The sequence below is a fragment of the Peromyscus maniculatus genome, chromosome 3 (assembly GCF_049852395.1).
Source record: "Peromyscus maniculatus bairdii isolate BWxNUB_F1_BW_parent chromosome 3, HU_Pman_BW_mat_3.1, whole genome shotgun sequence".
In the NCBI taxonomy this organism is placed as follows: Eukaryota; Metazoa; Chordata; class Mammalia; order Rodentia; family Cricetidae; genus Peromyscus; species Peromyscus maniculatus.
Window position 1 is genome coordinate 40,718,575 of NC_134854.1, and position 6,530 is coordinate 40,725,104.

General features: G+C 45.6%; 1 long non-coding RNA gene across 1 annotated transcript; it reads right to left on the reverse strand.

Moving 5' to 3' along the window:
* Positions 1–636: 636 nt before the first annotated feature.
* LOC143272292 (uncharacterized) lies at positions 637–5,108 on the reverse strand. The gene is made up of 2 exons (XR_013049727.1): positions 4,704–5,108; positions 637–1,525 (listed from the first exon to the last, which is right to left on the reverse strand). It is a non-coding gene; the product is annotated as an uncharacterized LOC143272292 (long non-coding RNA).
* Between the last annotated feature and the right edge of the window lie 1,422 nt (positions 5,109–6,530).

Below are 6,530 nucleotides of genomic sequence, written 5' to 3' on the forward strand. Positions count from 1 at the left end.
GCCCACCACGTACCTCATCTAGGACCTGCTGGAGCTCATGAAGGGACTGATCCTTTGTAACAATATCTGTAGGATTTCCATGAATCAAGGTGACCACAGGATATCCCAGAGGAGTTTTAGTGGTCTCCTAGCCTCCAGAACCATGAGACAATACATTTCTATTGTTCTGTGCCTCCCAGGCTGAACTGTATGGTACTGTTCTCTTTTGTTTTTTATGAGACTAGGTCTTTCTATAGTCCCCACATCAACCCTAACTCCTTACCTCAAGCCATTCTCCTATCCCAGCCTCCCTGGTAGCTGGGGCTACAGATATATGCACCACCCACTAGACTTGAGATCCTTTCTGTAAGCAACACAAGGGCCTTCAAAGGAAGGCCCATTCCAAATCAGAGGCCACAATTTCCAAGGGCAAAACTCTCCAAGATTCCCTGGCCAGGAGGATAGGAACCACAACCAGGCTGCAAAGAGCCAACAGCTAGGGAGAGTGGCTGGTCAGGAGTTGGCCCACCTAAGACTGAAAACATCTCCAAGAAAAGTTTTAGTTCTGCATTTGGAAGGGGAAGTCAGCAGTGTAAGGCTACAGGCAGCCTTCTGATGGACAGATCCAGACGCTTTTAAAAAAAAATACAAGGAAGCTATCAAGTATGGTGATATTTTATTTGTACTGAAATGTGTTAATAAAATTACCTGGGGGGTCAGAGCTAATAGCAAACCATAGCAGAAGCTGGGCAGTGGTGGTGCACACCTTTAATCCCGATCACATGACAGACACATCTCTGTGTGTTCAAGGATACAGCCAGCATGGAGACACATGCCTTTAATCTCAATGCCAACCACAGAGACCTGAGGTCTGTATAGACAGGCAGTGATGAGGAGGTCATGTGGTTGGGTTTACAACCAATGAGAAGGCAGAACAGAAAGTCAATAAAAAGACAGGACACAGGAAGTAGGTCTCTTTCTGAAGGGAAGGATGATAGTGGGAGCAAAAGGTAAGAAAGGTTTTTTAGTATCAGCTCTTAACTACTGCTCTGACCCTCTTGAGCTTTTAACTCTGCATTGGTTCTGTGTTTCTTATTTAACAAGACTGTTACATCTACAATCAAGCCCCCTAGAATTGCCACTTTTTCCTTTGTCTAAAAGAAGCGATTAAGGGAAGAAGAGTTGAGTTCCTTGGGAAGCTCTGTTTTCAGGCTGATAAGGGATTTTAGGGGCTCAAATACCTTCAGGTCAGAATTATCAGGCCACAGTAGCCTCTTCCAGACCTGATCAGGTGAACCTGCTCCAGATGTAGCATCCTAGTGCTTGGTACAGTCCAACAAGTGATGCTACTCTCTACAGAGACAACACTCAAACCCTCAGAGGTTAAGACACTTACCTGAGGCCCTGCAGACCTAAGCAGAGAAAAGTTGGTGGAGCTAGAGACAGTTCTGCAGCGAAAAGCACTTATGGCTGTATCAGAGACCTGGAGTTTGGACCTCAGCATCCATATCAGGTGTATAGGAGTCCGTGGGAGACCAGCTCCCACCTGTAGAAGGGTTTTGGGGGGGAGGAGAGAGGAAGGAAGAAGTATTAGAAAATATAGACCTAGACAGAAAGAAAAACAGAGACATGGGATAGCTTTTGGAGGTCCCTGGGTCAATACCTAGTCACCTCATCCTTTATTCTCATGGGCTTTTTATACACTACCAAGGGGAGAGGCAAAAGACCTTCCCCTTTCAAGATCAGAGCACAATGCACACCCAAGTGTAGACCCTTCAAAACACCTGGTAACCACACCCATAGCCAAATCATCCCATTATGCAGCCCTGCTGGGTAAAGCAAGCTCAGATTCTGTGGCCTTGAGTAAGGTCACATCTCATCTGACCTCTTTGGCCCCCACACAGGTGTCTCACAAATGCCTGTAACTCCAGCTCCACAGTATCCAGTATCCCCCTCTGGCCTTAGTGGGCACCTATGCATGAGTGTTCACAGACACACACACACACACACACACACACACACACACACACAAAAGTAAATCTTTTTTTTAAATAATTGAGGAAAACAATAATTGAGGGTGTGGAACTGGAGAGATAGCTTAGTTTTTCAGAGTACCAGCTGCTCTTAGATGCAGAGATCCACAACCAAACACTAGGCCGAGCTCCAGAAGTCCAGTTGAAGACAGAGAAGAGGGATTCTATGAGCAAGAGGCAACAAGATCATGGTGGGGAAACCTATAGGGACAATAAAATCAAACTAGTAGGTGATAGATTCACAACATGCCCCCACAGTTGGGCATGCCCGGTGGACCTAGACACTTCCGCTTAGCCAATTCCGGGTCAAAATAGCCAGTTTCGGGTCAAAATAGCCAGTTCCAGGTCAAAACATCTCCGTGACCAGAACCCCATGGCTTTGCATGGTTGCGTAAAATGTGCAGCACAACCATGTGATCTATGCACATGTATGAAGTAGCCACATGAGCCTGTGTACACATGCGCAGCCCAGCCTTTATAAGCCAGCGCCATATTCCCGGCTTCTTTCTTTATGCATGTGTCTTTCCCACAGGCCTGTCACGTCTGTCTCTCTCTCTCTTATCTTAATAAAACTCTTGTTAGTGGATTCTGTCGTGTTTCATGACATTTCCTCGCAGGGCAAGAGCGCCGCCAAATAGCTAACAGTGGGAACTCATGAAATTTAGACCAACATGTGTGGAACTTGCATAGGACTGGACTAGGCCCTCTACATAAGCGAGACAGTTGTGTAGCTTAAGGGGCCCCTGGCACTAGGATCAGGATTCATCCCTGGTGCATGACCTGGCTTTTTGGAGCCCACTACCTATGGTGCGACACCTTGCACAGCCTTGAGGCAGCAGGAGGGCCTTGGACCTGCCTCTACTGAATGTACCAGGCTCTGCTGACTCCCCATGGGAGGCCTTACCTTCTTGTAGGAGGGAATGAGGGGTGGGTTGGGGAGAGGCTTCAGGGGTGGGAGGAGGGAAGAGGGGATCTGTGCTTGGTATGTAAAATGAACAAAAAAAAATTTCTTAATGAAAAAAAGAGTACTGGTTGTTCTTGCAGAGGCCTTAGCACCCACATGTACCTCACAAACATCTGTAACTTCAGTGAGAAGGAATTTGATGCTCTCATCTGATCTCCATGGGCACCATGTATGCATGTAGTACACAGACATACAAGGGAGCAAAACATTCATACACATAAATAAATTAAAAAACTAAATTTTTTCCAATATTTATCTATTTTTATTTTATGTGTATTTATTTATTATGTATATTTACTTATTATGTGTATTTACTTATTATGTATATTTATTATGTTTTTTAAGATTTATTTATTTTTATGTGTGTTGGTGTTTTGCCTACATGTATGTATGTCTGTGTGAAGGTGTCAGAAGCCCTGGAACTGGAATTACAGACAGTTGTGAGATGCCATGTGGGAATTGAACCCAGGTCCTCTAGAAGAACAGCCAGTGCTCTTAACCACTGAGCCATCTCTCCAGCCCCTATATGTGTATTTTTTTAATCTTTATTTTACGTGTATGAGTTTTGCAAGCTCTTATGTCTTTGAGCCGTATTTTCACACTACCCAAGGAGACCAGAAGAGGGCATCAGATGCCCTCAAACTGAGTTACAGACACTTGTTAGCCATCTTGTGGGTGCTAGGATTTGAACTGCCGTACATTGAAAGAGCATCCAGATCCCATCTTTAAAGAGAAAAAGCTAACACACACATAGGTGACATGCAGGGGCGGGCGGGGGGGGGGGGGAAGGGGACGGGGACGGGGACGGGTATTGTTCCAAAGTTTCCACGGGCCTTGGTTGGCCCCTTGAGCTCTGTGATCTGGTAATCAGAGGTGTAAAGGTTTCTGGATGATCAGAGCTGTGGCCTTTGATACGGTTGCCAAAAACCACATTTTCTATTCTGGGCACAATGCCACGAAGGGCCTCAGCCACCCTCCCCCACCTTAGTGAGAAGGTGTATGCTGGTGCTGGCAGGTTCTGTGAAGGCAGGTATCAGAGGAAAAGGAGTTCTTACCCTGGTTAGCCCGTCTTTTCCCTTGGTACCCTCTGACATACACCTTCAAATTGACCTCATCTTACTCTTCTTGTCTCTGCCCCCTCACTGGCCAAAGACAACCACATCTCTGTCCTTCACTATTCAGGAGCTAATCAACAATTACACTGGAAGAGCTTCGAAGCTAGCCAGGGTGGCACAGGGCATGCCTATAAACCTGGCATTTGGGAGGTAAAGACAGGAGGATCAGATGAGTTCAAAGTCATCCTCAGCTGTGTGGCTGAGTTCCCAAGCTAGCCTAGGTTACAGAGAGCCTGTCTCAAAAAAATAAAAATAAACAAGTTTATTGCGCTGGTTTAAAACTTTGCCCTAGCCGGGCGGTGGTGGCGCACGCCTTTAATCCCAGCACTCGGGAGGCAGAGCCAGGCGGATCTCTGTGAGTTCGAGGCCAGCCTGGGCTACCAAGTGAGCTCCAGGAAAGGCGCAAAGCTACGCAGAGAAACCCTGTCTCGGAAAAAAAAAAAAAAAAAAAAAACTTTGCCCTAGCTCTGAACTTACTTCCTCCAGGCAATGGGCAAGCTGTTTCTTTTCTGAGGAGGACAAAAGAGAATGAGAGATTTTGTTGTGGTGACAGGAAGAAGACACGGTCTTCTGACACCAGATTCAACGACAAAGCCTCTCTAGGGTACATACCATCTGGAGATAGTCCCTAGAAGAGTAGACATCTGCGCTAATTTGAATGATGTTGCACAGGAAGGCAGGTGAGCGAAAGGTAGTTTCCATTAGGTAGAAATAGTTTTTCCACTTCCTGTTTCTTGTCTGTTTTGCAGTGTTCAGGTGTGAAACCGCCGAGTTTCAGAAGCAGATGAAATTTATCAAAGGCCTGCCCCAAGCTTTGTCAATTAGGTTGCCTGATGCCAATCGGTTTTTTTTTTTTTTTTTTTTTTTTTTTTTTTTTTTTTGAAGGGCAGGCATTTCTTGACAAGCAAAAAAATCTGCTCGAAAACACCACTCACTGCCCTGAATCAGTCTCAATACTGAGCCTGAGTGATTTCCCGAAGGCGACTTAGCCGAAATGGGAAAATATTTTTCCATCACAAATCCCCGGTACTGACTGGTGTTTCCTCTCATCTGGTCCTTGTGAGGCAGCAAGGGCAGACAGAGCCATTGCAGCCTAGCTAGATCATCAGCTCTGAGGAACAGGAGATGGGTGGGGTACTGTGTTGCTATGCAACTAAAGGCAACACAGCTGCAGACCTCCGCCAGCTGGGCTAGCCCATTCAAACCGCAGGGAGTTTCAAGTGGCTGTGTCCCCTAGGGACTGGGCCTAACTCTAACGGGGAAATGTCAGCATTTAAACGGACTCGATGACGCAGAGGAAGCCAAGAGGACGCTGTCAACGTCTAGTCATCATTGATTCTCAGTCAGAACGTTTGAGCAGGAAAGAACTGCCAAGAGCAGCTAGCCAGACACCCCACACATACCCCTTCATCCCCCATCCCCACGCCCCAATCCTGCCTGCCTTTTAAACTTTAAAACGTCTATTCTTTAAAAAAATTAGTTGCTTTTTAAACAGCTATACAAAGTTCTTAATGTTTCACTGGCAACAGAATATAATGTAATTTAACAACTGTGTAAAAAAGTTGCCTTTGCCTAAGAAACAATATCTACCTATGCGTCTACCATTCATCTGTCTACCATCCAGGGCTCTAATTGTCGAAATAAACTACCTCATAGGATCTCCAAAAAGGAATAAAAAGATACAGATAGTCATGCACGCACACACACAAACACAATTACAACCTTCTGTGGTTAAAAACCACAGTATCTGTAGACAACTCACAGTAATTGCCAAATACTATTAGTGATAAAATCCTTTCAGTAATGAAAGAATAGTTAGCAATTCCTCTCAGCTCGCTTTTGTTCAACTCTGTGCTACTCTACCACAACCTTCCACTGCTTCATATATGCTTTGGGCTCATGTTTTAAGACAAGCCTTCCTGCTCCCAAAGCAACTGTAGTGTAGCTTTGAAATAAAGGGGAAAATAGACATTTGGTGCTGGTGATAGACAGCAGCAACTTCACCTCTTCATTCTTCACAAAGACTGAAGCCTCTTTCCAAAACGATGAAGAACTAGGAGTCACCTGTTTTCAAAGACTTGCCTGTAGACTATACAGTGACTTTATTGTCTTTCCTATATTCAAAATCTGCAAATTCTTTGCCTCCATGACTGCCTCTGAATCCATTCCAGGGACAGTGAAGGTCCCTTGGTGACTACTACTAATATTTTTCATTTCTTTTACATACAGACAGCAGTTCCCCTCCCCTCCTCTCCTCCCAGTCCTCCCCATTTCCCATCTACCCCTCCCCTTCCATTCCTCCTCCATCTTTATTCAAAAAGGGGCCGGCAGCTCATGGCACATCAAGTTGAAGCAGGACTGAGCTCCTCCCCCTGCATCAAGGCTTGGCAAGGTAATCCAGCATGGAGAACAGGTTCCCAAAAGGCTGCTAAGCGCCAG